The following is a 20,460-nucleotide window of genomic DNA, read 5'->3' as shown; positions in this document are numbered from 1 at the left end:
GGTCTTTGTCCTTGTGGACCATGTAGTCTTGCAGACAACATAAATGCATAGAGTTTGGAATAAAACTGGCTTAACTGACATTTTCAAATTGCAGGCTACTGACTAGAAAATCATTTTCTCAAAAAAGGAAAGTAAAAGTTTTTATTCATATGATTACTGAGAGGATTAAATAATGCAAAGTACATAAAGAGATAGGCACTGTGCCCAGACACAGTACTTGATAAATCATCAAGTTACTAACGTTTCTCTGGAAATGTCTTGTTTCAACATACATTTGATTGTGTTTTCTCTATTGTCAGATTCATTCTTCTATTCCCAGCCTAGAATCAGAGTACTAGAATTATTTAACACTAATAAAAGAATCTAAATGGCATATATTAATTTCTATACCTTATTTATACTTGAAATCTTCACATGAAGCTTTAGATCATATATCATTGTTTATGTAATAAAATTGTTTTCTTTCACACCAGGATTTTGTTATTACTTTGTATTAAAATCTGAAATTCCATACATGAAAATAATTGTTTCAATAGCACTGAAGAAAAATTGATTAAACATAAGTCAAATGAATATTCTTTACCTTTTCTCTTTCCTCTCACTCCCTGCTGTAATTTTTATTCCATAAAGTTTGAATATAGACTATCATTTAAATAATTTAAAAAACCTAATTAGCAAAATGTGCAAATGTAAGACTCAATTATGTACTCTTGTAAAGGAAAGAAATGAGCTCTTCACTAACCGTGACTTTATTTTTAAAGATGTATAGATTTAGTAATGATTTTTTCTGAGGGATTTTTCAAATGACTGATTTCTAGGGTAGTTTCTAGGCTCGATGATATATTCAACTGCCATCTTCCTACTTTCTTTTCCATCAACAACAGTTAAGTGCAGCAAGGACCAAAGCTCAAAAGAAAATGGCCTTGAGACTGGGCAAGAATCCCAGGTAGCAGTAAGAGGACTTAATCATAATCTTTACATTGTAGACTGCAGAAATGCCTCTGAGCAACAAAAACTAAAACAAGCAGGTGTGGCTCAGTCGGTTAGAGTGTCATCCAGTAAGCTGAAAGGTGGCAGGTCAGGGCACATGCCTGAGCTGTGGGTTTGGTTCCCCGTTGGGGCACTTGCCAGAGGCAACCGATTGATGTTTCTCTCTCACATTGATGTTTTTCTCCTGCTCCTTCTCCCTTTCGTTCTCTCTAAAATCAAGAAATATGTCCTTGGGGGAGGATTTAAAACCAAACAAACAAAAAACCAAACAAACAAAAACAAGCAGGTGTTAGCAGTGTTGGTGTGTTAAACCCTCCTGGACTCATAGGGAAATTCCTCTTTGATTATGTTTGCAACCTGGAGACTGGAGCCTTTCCACTTCACCCCTCTCTTCAGGCTCCCTGATACATGTTCAGAAGTTTTGGATGTAGGCTTGGCCAGCCGTGAGGAAAGCTGGAAAAGTAAGGATCAAAAGGATCTCAGCTGAGCCCTTCCCCTCTACCTCGTGATCCTTCCTGGAATTACTTATTACAGACACCTGCCATCTCTCCAACTCTCCTCTGGTGCATCTGCTCTGTCGTATTCATTTGAAGAAAATCTGCTTGCCAGTGGCTCCTTTGTGGCTTTATTAATCTATGGAATTATGTATAGTCTGGGTGTTGGTAGGGAGGCAGGGAAAAGGATACATAGAAAAACGATGTAACCTTGCCATTGGGAGATCCTAGCTACCTCAGATAAAGGAACCCCTTCCAATTAATTGAAGCTTTACTATATTCCATGAATAACAAAACTCTGTCAGGTAAACCACTGCTATATAAAGACACTGGGAGACATTAGGGAGAGTACTCCCTCTCTCTAGAATTTAGTCTAATGGCCATGAATTCTGTGAAGCGCAGGGCTCAAAGCCAAGGTCAGCCAATTAAAAAAAAAATAAAACAAAAAACAAAAAACTTTGCATTTGTGTTCTATTTCCCATGTGCCAGGCCATGTGCTGAGCTGGAACACACATGATGTTATTTAGTACTCTAACAACTCTGATACTGTTATTATTCTCTGCAGAAATGAGGATATTTTGCATATAACCTGATTTTAAATTAAAAAAAAGAGTTAAATAATGACAGGAAAGAGCCAGCAGGGAAAAAGAAGCATTTGACCAACTGGAACAATCTAAGTCCACATATGACACTAGTTAATTTGCATTCGGTCAGCTGTATTGTTATAGAAGCTTCTAGTCCAATACTCACAGGTGACACTGGGAGAAAACAACACTCAGGAGCAGAAATTTAGCCTACTTAAAAATCTTTGAATAGAAGGAAAGAAATATCATGAACTCCTTTGTAAATGTTTGTATTGTCTACATTGATTTTATATTCATAATATCCAGTTTCCAGTTATCCAAAGGGCTCATTTTGATTTAAAATATTCTGTCTTGTCAAGTTTAGGAGCTTTCTATCAGAACTGATGTAAGAATAACAAAGACATGAATCTTTTGTACCCATATGTAGTTAAAACGTGATGGAATGAGGCATCATTTGCTCAAGACTTAAAATATGTAGTTTTTGTTGGAAGTCACCCATGCATAGATTTAGCTCAAATAGAACCAACACTTTAACGCAGATTATAGAAGTTTCTCTTTTTAATGGAAATATACATATACAGAAGAAATGGAATTATCCTCTGGAGAGAGGGCCCCTTGTAGTACAGGCTTCCACCACTAGGCAGAGTGTTTTCGGAACCCATCTGTATCAGTGTACCAGCTGGCGGTGTAGTGAGAGGCTGCATTCAATTTCAGCGAATTTGTTTTGAAGACTCACCACGTTCTCCCATTTCATGATGGGTGATTAACGAGCACACCTGACCAAAAACAATATGATCCTCATGCCTATTCACCTGATCTCGCCCTGAGCAACTTTTTTTTTTGTTTGTTTCCCTGGATGAAAAAAGTCCTCAAAGGGAAATGTTTTGCTGATGTGGAAGAAGTGAAAGAAAAATGGCGGAAGCACTAAAAGGCATCAAAACCGACGTGTTCAAAAACGGTTTTAAGCAATGAAGAAAACGGCTCGACAGGTGTATTGCATCAAATGGAGAGTACTTTGAAGGTGGCGAAGATTCAACATGTAAGGAAAATACATACGGTAATTTTTATAAATAAATTCCAGTTTTTGGGGGGTCCCCCCTCGTATTTACATCATGCAACGATAAATGCAGTGTGCATGAGCATTAAAATACTTGAGTGTAATAAACAATACTGCCAAATAACCTCGAAACAGTTTTTGAAGTAAGAAATGTCCGGTCGCTGCTGGCCTTGTGGAAGAGCTTTTAGCCACTTCGAGCCGCGGTTGCGTGAGAGCAAAGGATAGGCTATGCAGTTCTGATGTTAGTTACTAGTTCACAGACTCAGTACTTCTGTATCTGAGTCCTCGCTCCTTACCAGCGGTTTTGCTTTCTGAGGTTACAGTTCGGGACTGAAAATATCAAATGCAAAATCCCAGAAAGAAACAGTTCAGGAGTTTTGAGGGGCGCCCTGTGCGGAGCGGTGTGATGAGGTCTCGCAGCCCCACTCCGCCGTCCTGGATGGGAGTCCTGCCCTCACCCGGGGTCTCCACGCCCTAGATGCTCCCCGCAGTCGGTCACTTAGTTATCAGACCCGCCGTGGAGGGGTGGCCAAGTTCGTGACCAACTCACCCTGAGTTTGCTTCATCATGGCCCCCAGGTGTAAGAGCAAAGTTCTGGCACTTTGGAGATGCCGAAGAGAAGCCAAAGAGTCTTCCTTTAAGTGAAAAGGTGACAGTTCTCCACTTAAAACGAAATGAAAAAAATAAATGTTTGCTGAGGTTGCTAAAATCTACAGTAAGAAGGAATGTTTTTATTTGGGAAATTGTGAGAAAGGAAAAAAAAATAAAAAAAGCAATGCTCGTTTTGCCGTCACACCTCAGACTGCAAAAGTTATGGTCATAATGAGTGACAAGTGCTTACTTAAGATGGAAAAGGCGTTACATCTGTGGGTAGGAGATAGTCCATCCTTCTGCCACGATGACCCCCGATCCATTGGTCGTAGCCTAATGCCAGGTCACCTCAGCACTGCGGCACTGCATCCTTTCACATCCTCCCAAGGGAAGGGTGGGCACAGCACAATAAGAGATTTTGAGAGAGAGACCACATTCACATAACTTTTAGTACAGTGTGTTATTCTAATTGTTCTATTTCATTATTAGTTATTATTGTTAGCCTCTTACTGCACCTAATTTATAAGTGAAACTTTCTCAAAGATACTTATGTACAGGAAAAAACATAGTATATGTAGGACTCAGTACTACCCATGATTTTAGGCACCCATTGGGGGTCTTGGGACTTATCCCCTGCAGATAAGGGAGACTACTGTGATTGGGAAATAATAGCAGTACGACATCAAAGTCAAAGGCTGTTGTAAGGATTATTTGCACTAATACTTGGAAAGAGCACATGTAAGGGTTCAATAAATGTTAGACATTATTTTCTGTAGAAATAAGGTCTTCAAAGAGCTGCTGCTCAATGACTAATTATATTATTTTTTTTTCAATTATGGTTTATATTCAATATTATTCTGCACATTTCAGATGTACAGCACAGTGGTCAGAAAATCATGTACTTTACAGAGTGGTCTCCCCGATATTTCAAATAGCTACTTGGACCCATGCATACTTACCCCAGTATTATTGACTATATTCCCTATGCTGTAATCTATAACTCTGTGATTCTGTAACTACCAATTTGTACTTCTTATTCCCTTCCCCTTTTCCACCCAGCCCCCAACTTCCCTTCCCTCTGACAATTGTCCATCTGTTCTTGGTATTTATGAATATGTTTCTATTTCATTTGTTTATTTATTTTGTTCTCTCGATTCCATATATAAATACAGGGGTGGGCAAGAGTAGGTTTACAGTTGTGAGTATGTGAAATAAAATTTATTCTTATATGAGTATTATTATAATCATAACCTGCATGTCTTTTTCCATAGGAACAACTATAAACCCACTTTTGGTATTTGTCTTTCTCTCTGACATTTTGCTTAGCATAATTCCCTTCAATGACTAAATATAGTTAAGCTGAGTTGGCTAGAATGGCTTGGAGACTGGTAGCCGGAATTCTCTGAAGGGTTGCTCACTCACTCACTCACATGTGTGGCTGTCAAGGGCTCCAGCTCTGGCTGTGGCCACAATATTTACACGTGACCTTCCTCATGGCTTCTGGGCTTCCACACGGCATGGTTGCTAGGTTCCAAGGGTGAGCACTTGATAGACAGATAGGTAGGGAGCGTGCGCAGGCAGAAGCCATATTGTTTTGTGTGAATTTTAGTTTCTGAAGTCATACCACATTCCTTCTTTTGCTCTCTGTTGGTCAAGTAGTCTAGCCCAGTGCAAGGGAAGGGAAAATAGGCTCCAGTTCTCAGTGGAAAGCTGCAAGTTTCTGGAAGAGCATGGAAGACCAGATATAGTGCTGTGACTCTTTTTGGAAAATACAATCTCATACCTCCCAATGGTAATATGCAAAATTTTAAATGGCAACATCAAAATCTAAAGAAATGACTGTTAAAGGGGGAACTTCAGATAATAAAGAACACCTCTGGTGGAGATATTTAGGCAGGTCTTTCAATAACATTAGGTAGGCAAACATATATTCTGCAATACATGGGCCAGTTCTGAAAGAGAACAGTGAACTCTCTAATGATTATGTGAGCCAAGCTTTCCATGTAAATTCTTGCAAAGTGGGATTTGTTTTTGCATGCATTAAGCCAGAACTAAAAGAGAATGTTCTAATTAGTTCCCTTACTATTGCTGCTTAAACTTGTATAGGAATATCGCCCCCCCAACAATGGTCAGGATGTTATCAGTGTGAGTTCTTTTTGAAAACTCTGAAGCCACCTAATTATAAAATTGGTAAAGATTAGACAGTTTGAAAGATGAATGTTGAAAAAAAGTAATATGTTAAGGAAAGTCACAAAAGGACATGGATTTGAAGGTCATCTAGAAGTCTATGGAGAAAGAGCGATTCTGTGGCATTTGAGTGCCAAGAATATAGATAGGTCTTATTCATGCTGTTGTTGAACTTAAAGTGTAAGTGACTTAAATTTGTGTAACCAGGTCTGATTATTTTCATGGTCAATGTGTGCCTATTGAGAAAGAACTACTCCAAACTTTTATTGTTTGTCACTTTGATGCCAATAAAGTCTCACATTGAGGGTGTTAAAAATGTTTATTTTATTGTCGTTATTATTTTTTATTACAGGTGCTTTTGAAAGGATTCAGGGTTCTAGTTCTTAAATACAAAACGTTTGGTTTTCATTCACTGAACCACTAGATGGCAGCCTTGTGCCATTTTTCAAGCAGCCAGAAAAGTCAAAGATCAGGAGGGAAAAAAAGGAGTCTAAGATTTTGTAAGGATGCCAACTCATTCATTTCTATCTTGCACGTGGTTTTGACATACTGTTTTTTGGATTTCTTCCATTAATTATGACACTCAATGTGCTTTGTTCACTGGGAGGCAGAGAGCCAAAGCTTTAATTAAACCCGTGGGGCACTGCCTTGGTAACTACCATGCGCCAGGCACTTTGTAGAAATTGTTTCATTTAATTCTCACAACATTCCCATGAAATACGAATCACTACTTCTCCCTTTACATTGGCGAAAACTGAGGGTCAGAGAGGTTTAGCAAGACTCCCCCGCTGAAAGGTAGGACTGAGTTTGGAACCTGGGTTGCTTACCTCGTCACTAAACCCTTGAGGAATATTCATTGAAATTAGTATTTTTTTAAAATCTCAGTAAATTACAGCTAGAGACAACCCCAACTTTTGTAATATAGAAATTATAATAAGACTTTAAGATAAGTGTTTTCCGCATGCCAATGACATTACAAGTTTAATTGGTTTTACTTGCTGAGATGGCATTTTAGCCTGTTCTAGATTTATTATAGAAAATACATCATTTCAATTAGAATTGAGAAATTAAAATCTCTGATTTCTGCTTCAAAGCTCGTAGATTTAGGTGTGATTTTCTTATACAGCACAGCATCCAGCACTTTCTCCTTTGTACTGTGTTTGTGTTTACAGATGAAATCATGTGTTACTTTCCAGTGAGTTCGGAAAAATAGGATCCAAGCCTGAATCGTTTCTTTATATTCTTGCCTTATATTGCCTCATCATTGAGTTTGAGTGTAATCAGAATGTGTGTAATCAAGGTGCAGAAAAAAATAAATGCAAAATAACCCATGTGAACAAAATAGCAAAATTTTACACACAGATGGAATTCATTGCAACATTGTCCTGAGCCCATATTTGTGCCTGAAGCAAAAAGAGTTTTATGATCCCCCCTAAATTTTGCACTCAAGGTGGATGTTTCATTCACCTGGTCCTAGTCTCAGCTCCAGAAACACTCCTAAGTTGGTTGTTCAGATATTTTTCTCTCAGCATAGAGCCAATAAAAATTTATTGAGTGACTACTATGTACCAGTCTGTATGCTCAATTTTCTAAACAAAATGGTGAGTGAAAATGGACCTAATTTCCACTCTCATGGAGCTTAGGGGACACACCACTCAAAGTTGGGAAGCGTTTTATGTAGTCAGAGACTAATAGTCACTTTGTTACAGAAGGGAAACCGAGCTGTGTAACAGCACTGGGATGGAGCCTTGTTTCTCTGCTGAACTCTATAATTTGTGAGTACAACTTCTAGCTTAAGATCAGAAAGTATTCTAAGAAAAGTTTATCTGTTGAAATAAACCATAGTCCTTAGGTCCTCTTCTTTCATTCATATTCTGACCCGGAAGATCGACACTTTTGCCTCATTGGACCTTATGCGTTATTTTCAATTTCACAGTGGTTGTGAGCATGGGTTTTGGGATGGTCAGACAGAGTCTGTGAGTGATTAAGAGGACTTGATGTCATAGTGCTGAGGTTTGCCTCCTAGCTCTACCGTCTTCTAGTTGGGTGACTTTGGAGAGTTTATTTAGCATTTCTATGCTGCTGTCTCCTCGTTGGTAAAAAAGGAAGATAGAGTAAATAAGCTGATCTATGTAGAACAATTCTTGGTCATAGTAAATACTTTATGTTTATGTAGATTTCTACTAGTAATAATAGCAGTATTCTGTGTATCTAAGCTGCAGTTACCTCAACTGGCAAATGAAAAAGAAAAATACCTGCTCATGAGGCTCTTGTGATGACTGAGAGAACAAATGGGAATCACTCAGGCTTGGCATATAAATGCTCAGAAGAAGTTAGCTCTCTCTTTTTATTTTAATACACTTCATCTTCTTAACTAAATATCCTTTAAAATCCAATAAGGGCTATAGATTATTCATATTGTATACTTGATATTGTTTATAGTGTCTGGGGACATGTTGAAAGGAATACATTTTAGAATCATAAAAGCCCTTCAGTAGCTGAGGTGTGCATGCAGTTGTGAAGTAAATAAAGGGTATTTTGGTGGTGGTGTATGTGTGCGTGCATGCGTGTGTATGTGTGTGTGTGTGTGTGTGAGAGAGAGAGAGAGAGAGAGAGAGGAGGTTGGTGGGATTAGGTCACAAAGCTCCTCCCTCATGAATGAGATTATTTATTTTATTAAAGAGGCTCCAGAGAGCTAGCTCACCCCTTCCCATGAGTGAGGACACAGTGTGAAGTCAGCAGTCTGTGACCTGGAAGAGGGCCTTTGCCAGAACCCGCCCACGTTGGCATCTGGACCTTGAACCTCCCGCCTCCAGAATGGTGAGAAATGAACTCAGTGGTTGCTCAGGTACCTGCTGGTGGTGTGTGTCACCGCAGCCTGACTGGCCGAGACAAAAGGTCAATAAGGAGCTCCGATGGATCCAGCGAACCTTTTCTGAGCATTCCCTTGCTTGTGTTTAATAAAGACCAAAAAAAGAAGGCTTCAAGAAGACAGTGCAGCGTTTTGCAAGTGGGAAAGGATATTTCCAGTGCCCCGTTCTAGGACCATCAATTTCCCTGACAAATCACCCAAGTCAAGTGAAGTTATTCCCGTAGATATCATTGTAAATGTAAAGTCAAGGAGCACAGAATAGTGGAGTTTTCTTCTTTTCTCCTTGATCCTCCCCTCCTTGATCATGTTCTCAGTGTAGCTCACTCTTTTATTCTCTTTCCATATATTTTTCAAAAGAGAAGAAAAAAGCCAATCAATATTTCCTTTGAAGATTAAAAGCTGCAGATTTTAGAGAATCCATCTTTTAGGCTGATGCCATTGATATGAGGATGCCTGGGCGCCCCCCTCCCATATTTAGAAAAGTTTTCAGTGTTCACTACCAATTAAATCATAATGAATAATTGACAGTAAAAACTAATCAGTTTAGTTGTTGGGAGTGCAGGCTGTAGTGTTTTAATCATTGCAATGTCAGGATTGTTGGTCTAGTAAACAATAAATTCCATTATTGTGTAGACTTTTGTCTGTACATGTTTAATAATCAATGGACTTAAACTGTCCACTTAAAAGAAGTAGCCTAGAGGTTAAGAGTGGTAGCCTTTTGGGTCAGACTGCTTGGCTGTGAACCCCAAATTACACGGTTTGCCAGCTGTGAGACTTTCATAGTTTACTTTTTGAACCTCCGTTCCCCCATCTGTAGAAGGGAGATCATACCTGTCTCCGAGCGTGGCTGTAGAGGTGAAGTGAAGCGACGTATGTACAGTGCTCAGCACAGTGTTGGTGTATTACAGATGCTCAATGAAGATTAATTGTCATCGTTAGCATTAAGCTGATTGGGCATTAGATAACTGCAGTCACTGCTGATGTCACTTCCGGGAGGGGAAAGGTCAGAGCATACACTTTTTCTAAGGTTGCTATTTTGCAAACTCTAATATTAATGCACTCAATTCAAGGGATGAGCTTCAGAAAACTTGGATAGCTGAAAAGGAAAATTACCTAATCCCCAATGTAATTTTAAAACATTTCAGATGACAACAAATGCTCGTCCTGATCTCTGAGGCAATGCAGACATGGATGTATAATGCCCTGGGTTATTTTATCTTCTCATTTGCACCCAGCGTACACTTTCGCAAAAAAATGTCAGTGACTAAAAGCCCTTTCAGTGCGTATATGAGAATGTATAGTATGCAAACTATTTCTTTGCCACTGGTTGTAACAACTTTTGCAAAGATGTCTAGGACACAGGAAGTTTCTAAACAGTTGTACACAGAAGAAATGTAAACTCAGGGTAAGACATTTTAACATAGTCATGCCCGCCACCAAGTGAAGATCATGGGTATTTGGTTTAGGCAGCTCTGTCCACTCTATGTAATATAAACTCACAGGGGTAAAAATATTGTGACTCCCTACAGTTTGACCGATTCTGTGTTTAGGTCTGTCAGACATATCTCCCTTAGTCTTTCTCTGAAGGGAGTCAGAAGCCTATTCATTTCTCTACCCCATAGATCGAACATTATTTATTCATTTTGATTTTGTGCATTATTTCGGGATAATCCACCAGTGGTTTTACTATAGAGGAATGATTATCTATGGACAGCGGTCAGTTCTAAATCTGACTGTTGCATGAATTTTAGACACATGCAGGGATGATTTATCCACTAAGAGATTAGGGTGTATGGGCTTTTTAAAGGGCTCTCTTTGAGGTCTAAAAAAATAAGATAAAATTCCTTTGACTCAAATGTAAGAAAAAGCTAAAAATCATAATGGAATACTTTTAAATTTTTTATTTATTTTATTTAATCTTTATTTAATTTTTCCATTGCCATTTAGTCCCCTTACAGTCCCTCCCCCCAGCAATCACCACGCTGTTGTCCATGGTCATGAGCCCTTTTTCCTTTTTGCTCAGTCCCTGCACCCCCTCACCTCCCCCCACCACTGGCTGTCATCTGCTCTCCATCTATGAGTCTGTCCCCATTTTCCTTGTCAGTTCATAATGGAATAAATTTTAAATGAAATATTACAAAACACAATACTTTGTTAATTTTAATCATTCTTAAGTGTATTAGTCAGAAAATTCCATTCAATTTGAGAACTTTCTTTAAGAGTGATATTCTCACCTCTTAAGAATTCCCGAGTATTTGTGATGATTGCTGATATAAATTAAATGTTCTATATAGAGCCAAATAATTTAACCAACAAAATTTATAAAAATTTTAAGAATCTTTATAGAGCAAAAGTTATTTTTAATAAGGCATTTGGGGTGTATTCTCCTATGACTCATTAATATGATGTGAAGGAGGAAACTAAATGTAAGAGTGATAAGGCCCTTGTGATAGTCTCAGAATATCCTGGCCAGGCTTTTATTTTTAGCTTGACCGTTCTCTCTACATGACCAACATGGTAGTGGTGAAGCCCTGACAGGATGAACGACTAAAAGCTAAGACAGCAAAAAAAAAAAAAAATAAAAAAATAAAAGCTAAGACAGCAAGCTCTCTTTGTGCCTGTTCCCCATCATCAAGTGAACAGAAAATAAGCAAGGCAGTTGCTTTTCAGTCAATATTGTCAGCTGGGTACTGTACTTCTGTAATGACCTGCCAGCTCTGATTCACTCTTGTAGAAAGAGTTGGGGCCTGGGGGAGGGGATGCCGTTTTAATCATCCGACTGGGAATCGACCTGCTCTTTCTCTGCAACCGAACGGGAAAACCCTGATGCGAAAGTGCTCATCTCCTGGATGACAGATAGGACTCAATGTTCAAAAGAAACACAAAACTCTCCAATTCAATCACCAGTCTTGATTTGGGGAGCCTTAATAGTCACCTGGGATCAAGCTGAAGCCTCAGGTTTGGGTGTGAAGTCTTCAGAATCCGTCAATGTGCTAAACTTGCACCCTGGAATAAATTTAATTGATGAAAAAAATAAAAAGGAAAGTGAACCAAATACACTGAGCCCACATTTTCTAACTCTGACAGAAGACAAAAAGGAGTCTGTTCGTGTAATCCTAATACTAGATCACAAAGTCAATCTGGGTCCCTGTTTTGCATTCTTTTGCTTATTTTCTCAGTGAATATTTGTTGAGCCTTTTCTGGTTGCCAGGAACAATGCTAGGCCCTAGGCATATAGCAGAGAACAAGTCAAATAAGCAGTGTGTTCCCATCGCTTATGTAAAACTTACCATCTGGTCATTCCGATTGCGATAGACATACTTTTTTTGTTTTATTTTTATTTTTTTGTGATGGATACAATTAAAGAAGCTACCAGGGAGGTAACATAATAAGTAACCGGAGTTTATAAAGGATGGTCTGGGATGTCCTCTGTGAGGAAGTGGCTCTTAAGACAGGAAGTGAAGGAAAAGAATGAGCCAGCTAATTGCTAAGACGGGGATAGCGTTTCAGGCAGAGGAACAGCAAGTGGGAAGGTTCGGTGGGAAAAGAGCTACTCTTGTCTTTTATGAATAAGCACTATGAAGAAGGAGCCAAATAAAAGTAGGGAAGCCCCCCTCCCTCAATGAAATATTGCTCCATAACTTATTTAATAAATACTGATTAAGAGGCATTGTACTAAGTACTTTTAGGGATCAAAAGATTGAGGCGTAGTCTTTGCTCTCAAACTTATATAGAAAAAGGTTATTTCCGTCGTAGAGATTCATTCTCTAAATCAATGAGTAAAATATGTAACTTTGTGTATGCTTGTAAAATATATCTCAAATTAAATTTCTCATACACATAAAAACAGACTGACTGACAGGCAGAAAAAAATCATTTATTGGGTCGAAATTTTAAAGACGGAGATTTGAGTCATTCTAGGAAGCTGAACAGTTGCCCCAAGACACATAATTATTTTGATCTCATGGCTTTAGAACCTCCGATTTCCTCTGTTATGTGACCTTCGGAAGGTGACTTTAGTTTTCTGGGCTTCAACCATGACATCTGAAAAATGGAGGCTTGGGGCAGAATCTCGCTGTTGATTTAAGCTGCTTCTGGAACTGAATGATATGGCCACGCAACTATTGCCACAGAATTGCAGAAAGGAGGGACACAGGCCCTCCATATGCTGTTTCTTCTTGCTGGCATTTTCTGGGGGAGGTAGGAGGAGTAGAACAGACATAACAGCCATAGGTGTTATTTGTTAATCTACTACTTTGTCCAGCTACCATGGTAGGCCCCTGCATACATGTTATCTTTTATAATTCTAAAAAGTACTCTGCAATGTAGGTGTTGTTATTTTATCCCCATTTTACAGATGAGAAGACTGAAGGTTAGGAAAGCCACGGTCATCTATCTAGTAAATGGTGAGCCAACTTTTGAATCCTAGTTTGTGTTCTTTTAACTTAACCTGGGGAAAGCACCATTGCATGCGGATGGGCAGATGACCTCTAGAGAGTTATCTTTTAGGAAGTACTACCTACATAGGTTGCTTGTTCTAGTCTGGAATGGTTGCTAACAGGAGCTATGAGGTCTTAAAAAGCAAAATAGATATCTGGCCAGGAGGGAAAAAAAGAGAAATCCAGAAGAGCGAGACACTAGCATTTACCGAGTATATACTTTGTGCTAGCTGTCCTGGCTGGTTTGGCTCAGTGGATTGAGCGTCGGCCTGCGAGCTAAGTGTCGCTGGTTCGATCTTCCAGTCAGGGCACATCAGGGAAGGAAAACTCTGACTCCAAAAAACCTCCGCTGCCTTGCGGCATACCTCTTCAGGGGAAAGGCTAAGGGAGTAAACCCCGACAGAAAATCCGGAGCCGGAGTCCCTAAGGCGGTTTGACGTTGTAGTCAACACCGGCAACTCCTGCGGCGCACCTGAAGCCAAGCTGTATTGACTCCGTCTTTCCCTTGGACCCTTCAGCTGCGAAGAGAGGGGGGGGTCTGCTGCATGGGCAACAGCAGACCCTCCATATCACCCTGCCCAGGCTCTGTAGCTTCAGCTTCACTGGAGAGGACACTCCAGCGTCATCGCAAGATGTCGATTCAACACCGGAGGAGACAGATACCGTGTCACTCCCGAGTCGGACTGCACAGCCATTCTCGGCGGTGCAGATAGACTCTTAAGAAGCTACACCATCGTCTCTCGAGACGGACGGCTGCCGATACGATACGATACTTTGTGCTAGACTCCACCCTGCATATATGCTCTCATTGCATCTCGTTTAAGTCTCCCGACAAGCCATTAGAGGGAAGTGGGATTGTCCTTTCCCAGATGAAGGCGTCAGTTCTCACCAAGAAAGCAAAGCCTAGAGGTTAAGGAACTTTGCTCTTCGACAGCTAGCTAGTAAGTAGCAGAGCTGATATTCGAACTTCAGTTTTTTAGAAGCCCAAACTAAGAGAAGCCAAGTTTAAGACAGATGGATGATTTCTAGATATTTTTCTAGTTACTAGTACATATTTTTTCCTTTGGTCATCTATATTTTAATTTTTTATTTCTGCATCCATATTTTTCACATGCACAAAGCGTTGTTGATACATATATTTTCTTTCCCTAACTTTTTAAAAAAGATTGTATTTACTCATTTTTAGAGAGAGGGAAAGGGAGGGAGAAAGAGGGAGAGAAACATCAATTGGTCGCCCCTCACATGCCCCCACAACTGGGGACTTGGCCTGCAACCCAGGCATGTGCCCCGACTGGGAATTGAACCAGTGACCTCTCGGTTTGTAGAACGATGCTGTATCACTGAGCTGCACCAGTCAGGGCACCTTCCCTAACTTTTTGTTCAGCTCATTTTAATGTATCTTTTTTGCCCTTTTGGTTTTTTCTCCTTTGCTCTCTATGACCAAAGGCTGATTGGTGAAAAGTTAACAATTCTCTAGTTAACATATTAAGTAGACTTTTATCCCTCCTGCCAGTGTTAAGGCAACTAATTATCAGGCCCATTTGGGAGCAAGAAGAGTTGACCTCAAATAGACCAACAGAACCCTTCAAAGAGAAAATGAAAGACTGAGTTCTCCCAACTCCCTTAGCTCCAAGCCAATCTGATATAATTGCCCAAGAACAAGGACTCAAGTGCTCGGAGCTTGACAGATAGAGTCTCAGAAATAATCACTAGAGCAAATCAGGGCTCATGAATATGCAGCTTATTTCTGCTTAGAGACACTTGAGTTATCAAAATTAAAAATACAAAATTATGGATTACAAAGAAAACAGCAGGGATTTTTAAAAAAATTGGAAAATATCATTGGAAATGAAATCCTCCTGCCAACGTGAAGCACATGATAATCATGCCAGGGAAATGATGCTGTCCTAAACGGTTGTTTTAAATAGATTTCTCCCCTAATTCTGTGTAAAGATAGACTACGGAAGCTGGAACTCACGTGATTTTTCTTTTTGTGGATTTCACTTTTAAGGTTATTCATTTTGGGATGGAGTCTAATACCATCTCATTCACAAGATGTGCCTGTAGTTAGCATCTAGAATAAGGCAACTTGATTTTAGTGCCTTTTTCTTTCAGAGGCCTCTTCTTTTGTTCAGGATCTCTTTGGATGTTTCTAAGCCTGGTCTGCCAAAGGTCTTCCATTCTTCTAGGTTTGACTTCCCAGACCCGAAACTGTATGGCTTAAACAACAGAAATTTATAGTCTCACAATTCTGGAGGCTGGGAGCCCAGGATCAAGGCGTTGGTGGAATTGGTTGCTTCCAAATCTGTGAGGGAGAGTCTGTTCCTGGCCTCCAGCCTGGCTTCTGGTAGTTTTCTGGCAATCTTTGGTGCTCCTTAACTTGTCAAAGCATCACCTTGCTCATGGGCTTCATTGTCACGTAGCATTATCCCTGTGTGTGTCTGCCTCCAAATTTACCCTTTGTATAAAAATGCCAGTCATATTTTATTAGAGCTTATGCTAACGATCTCATGCTGAGTGGATTACTTCTGTAGAGACCTTTTCTCCAAATCAGGTGACATTCTGAGGTATGGGGGAGGGGTGGAGGGTTAGGACTTGAACATATGACTTTTTGGAGGATGAAATTAACCCTATACCCCTCAAATATACTGTGTAGAACCTGATATACACACTGAATATATCATTATAAAGCCCTAATAACATGATCAAAATGCCATTGTCATCATCAAGAGAGTCTAGCCAAACAAGCTTTCCAAATGTATTTTCCTCTTCCTAGTTTGAAAGGAGAGAGTCAGAATTTATCAGTATCTATCCAGCATTGGGTCGAAGCTGTGCAGTAATCCTTTTTCCTATCTGGAAATAGAACAGGATGGACAGCTGGCTACAGAGTTTGCATGAAGAGTACAAATCCTACTTATGTAACCCGTCATGCTTGCAAAATCTGCACTGCAGTTTTGGAGAGGGAATGAGAAGTTTGGAAATAAAATCTACCGTGCAGGAGTGGAAAAGTTATCCGTTCTTCCTATTATTTTTGTTGTTTATATTTTTATTTTGCATTCTCAAGAGGCAGGCATCCTTGCTTGAGTGTTTTGTCTCTGTGTCACATGTCAGGAATTCAGAAAAAGAGAGCTATGCCTCTGGGTCCGTTCATTGGCCTCCTTTGTGATGTGCACATTGTTTTGGTCTGCAAGGATTATGATTTCTGGGTCCAGAGCCAATCAGACTAGACTGAGGTGGGACAAGGAAAGAATGCATTAGGAGGGAATAATTATGCTGCCCTTAATAGTATGAGGACTTATTGTTCAAATTGTAATTCTGCAAAGTCAGTCGTTATATCTATTTGCTGTGCATATATATATATTTAAATCAGCCCAGCAACACTTTTGCACTGTTACCCTTTCTTTTGTGGGACGTTATTTCTTCATTTCCAGTGGTTCCGTCGGGGATGCCACTTTGTGCCCTGGCCAATCATGTTATCCTATCAAATGGTGAACAATGGCTGGACAAAGGGTAGGCATGTGAACAAGCGAGCCAATCACGGACCTTCCCTGGGATTTACAAAACTAGCAGGGCGGGGCTGGAGAAAAGCAGCTCTCACTTTCCTCTGGGCTTACTCAACGGGGATGACTCGGTCCTAGCCAAAGTTACAGCCCCCTCAACATCTTGTGATGAGCCTCGTTATGACAGAAAAGAATGAGACCGCGCAGACCACACGGAGGGGAAGAGAGAATGAAATTATCATTTGAATTCTTGGAGAAGGTCAGATTCATGTCTGAAGTTTTTAAGTGTTTTGAGTCAATAACGTTGTCCTGTTACTTAAGCTGGTTTCCATCGGCATTCTGTCAGTCACAACAGATGCAGCCTTTTTCTAATAAAGTCCGTACGAGGAAAAAGCAATAATGATGATATTAAAAGTTTAGGTTCTCTGTTTGCACCGGCAAGGAGAACTTTCTGCAGGCAGCAGTTTTTTTCCAAAGGTCTTGGGAAGTAATGCACGTCTCACAATCTTATTTTCAGGACTGAAGCTACTATTTTTTAATGGAGTTACTCGTCTTTCCAATTATACCTGGGATTTTACTGCTGGTTCATCTCTGTGTCTTCCTATAATTTGAGGGGAACTTCAGGTTAGTATCTAGGGCTCTCAGCAGCTCTCAGCAAGAGATAAGATCTTTAAGCTTATGCTATACGCTACCTGAAATACTTCCCGTTTTCTCTTAATCCCTTTGGAGCAGTTTAAGAGTCCTTGTGAAGTCTTCTCGGATTTCCTTAGAAATGGATCTCTACCTGTGTTTCATCGCACCCTCTGTCTTACTGACACCAGTCCCCTTCTGCCTTCTGTGCTCCAGTCTTGGGTAATAAATGACCCAAAATGAATCGCTTAAAACACTCGATATTTCATGATGTCTCATTATTTTGTTGGTCAAGGATTTGAATAGATCTTAGCTGGGAGGTTGTTTTCCACACGTTGTTGACTGAGGTTACTTGATGATATTTAGTTCATCTGGTCTAGAAGGCCCAAGACAGCTTTACTCAGCTGTCTGGCACCTTGAAGGAGTTGCTTTTGCTCTGTCTTCTCTTTCTCCTTTTGGGTTGAGTTTTCCCTTTCTTTTGGGATTCATGCATGAAGAAAAACCTTTTCTCTTCTATTAATTAGTAGGGTTTCTGGAGAGACCATGTGTTCAAGCTGGCATCTTTACCTGAAAGTCCCCAAACCCAAATTTACAAAGCTTTTGCACATTCAGTTTTTATTTTGTTTTTACAAGAGCCTATGAACATTATTTCGTCATCTTTTAAGATAGGAAAACTCAAGCAGACAAGATAGTGTTTTGGTATCGAAACCTTTTTGATTGCAAGAAAAAGAAACCCATTCAAGCCACGGAAGGTAAATATCATGGTTTCATTTCCTTTAAATACCTTCATTGGCCCCTAGGCCTCCACTTGGAGTCTTTGAAGCTTGCTCTAAGTACACCATCTAGATTCTTCTGATCTCTGGAGCCCAGGTGTTCTTTAGGGTTTCCTGATAAAAAGCAAGATGTGCAGTTAAATTTAAATTTCAGATACAAAAAAATACATTTTAAGTAAAGACATGTATCAGGCATTTCATGGGATACCCATACTAAACGTATTCATTATTTACCTAAAATTCAAATTTAACTGGGTGTCTAGTATTTTTATTTGCTAAATCTGGCAATCCTAGTCTACTTAAGAATGAACCCAGGGTTCATTCTTACAAGGACTGATAGAATTTTATAAGAAAATGAGGAAAACACACTGGTACTTGGCTTCCTACTATTGTAAAGCTAGAATCCTCCTTTAGCAAAATCTTAAAGAAAGGAAAATGTTGCCTCTTTTCTTTTTAATTTTTTACCTTTACCTTTGTCTCTCACCTCATGTAAACTGACTTGAGTCCCTTCAAGCTATTTTTCAGCCACATCGTCATTGCCATAGATCATAATAAAAATAATAGCTGTCAATTACTTGGACTGTTGCCGTATGCCAGACGTATTGCTACATGCTTTAGGGGTATTATGGCATTTAGTTCTCATAGAAACAGTAGCTAATGTTAGCACCATCTTCTTTTCGAGGTGGTGAGAGGGCTGAGGTTCATAAAGCTTAAGTGACTTGCCTAAGACTAGCTAGTAAGTGAAAGAGGGCCGTGGAACCATCCTGTCCAGCTTTTGCCTGAGAGCAGTTTTGTTGACAAACAAGGAAGACCAGGCTGCGCCATCAGTCCTTTGTATCTTATTTTGTGAATGTATTGGCAAGTTTTCTGTTCTCCAGGGACTTTGGAATTTGATTATGTTTCAGCCATGGAAAAAAACAACCTAGATCTTCACATTCCTGGTCTCCTGAGCGTTCGCGGTACTATAACAACTCCCTTCTCTGTCAGTTGCTCCTCTTTGCAGGCTTGTTGAACAGAGTCAAGTTCCAAACCGGAAGAGAGCTCGCTAACCCAGGAGCCATTGCCTTGTCTTATATGTACAACAGTGCTGTGTGGTGCTACTTTATAGGACTAAACCTGGAAGGCTCCCTCTATTCGTTCTTCAAGGCAATTATTCACCAGTAGCTGCACTTTGTTTACACAGCGAGTCAACTTCAGTCCAGAATTAGGTGATAGGTCTTTATTACTTTCACAGAAAGAGAATCTGCGTCACAGTTCTAGAAGTGGAATGATTGCAGCATTTGGAGATCCCCGTACAAACTTCAGATGCTGTCACTCAGCACTTTCAAAGATCCCTGGTATGACTTTTTTCTCATTTCAATCCTTCATCAGCAAAAGAAAAAAAAAATGCAGTTTTCATTAAAAAATCATTTATTTATTCATTTATTTACTTATAGAGAGAGGGGAAGGGGTGGAGAAAGAGAGGGAGAGAATCATCGGTGTGCGGTTGCCTCTTGCATGTCCCCAACTGGGGACCTGGCCCACAATCTAGGCATGTGCCCTGACTGGGAGTCGAACCGGTGACCCTTTCAGACTCGCACTCAGTCTACTGAGCCACACCAGCCAGGGTGTAGTTTTCATTTTTGAGTTAAATCAATCACCAGGGTCCTTCTCTGAGTCTAGAGTGTGTGTGTCTCTGTTGATGTGTTCCCTCAAAAGGACACTCATAGGGCTCACCGTGTGATCACATTTCTTAACCACATCTCTTTCTCCAAATCTTAACAAACATTTATTCCATAATTTGAGATTGTGATTCAAATGGAGGAATAGAAAAGGGCAGGAAGTCTTTAAACAAAGGGATGCGTAAGTGCATCCTAATGAGTGGGGAAATTGGGCCTCTTAATGATAGGCGTGCTCTGTTTGTGTTGACTAACGGCAGCGCATCTGAATGCGTCTCTGCTTTGGGAAACTTGTGAAAAAGTCTGAGGGTAACTCAGGCTCTGGCTGGAGTCAGCTGTGTGACTTGGAGCAATTCGTGTAACATCATTGCATTTCAGTTTCTTTTCTGAAGAGGAAGACTTGGGTTAGTTCATTGTTCCTCGAGCTTCAGCTATCTGTGTATCCTTCTTCATGTTTTTTTTTATTTTTTTTCCCTATCCTATCACATCTATATATGTGTATTATTGATCTAACATTTTAAAAAGTGCTCTCTTGTTTTAACTGAGGTAAATGGTTCTCGGTATTTTCACATCTTTGTTGTAGACATCCTTGCTGCAAGCATTTTGCCACCAACGTTTTCTACCACATAACTAATTGACCGAAAGGCAGTTTTGCCCTAAAGAGATACAATCATGACAAATAAAA

This window comes from Furipterus horrens, unplaced genomic scaffold (assembly GCF_987537825.1).
Source record: "Furipterus horrens unplaced genomic scaffold, mFurHor1.1.pri manual_scaffold_10, whole genome shotgun sequence".
NCBI classification, from domain to species: domain Eukaryota; kingdom Metazoa; phylum Chordata; class Mammalia; order Chiroptera; family Furipteridae; genus Furipterus; species Furipterus horrens.
The sequence above is the reverse complement of the archived record's forward strand: the minus strand, read 5'-3'. Positions refer to the sequence as shown.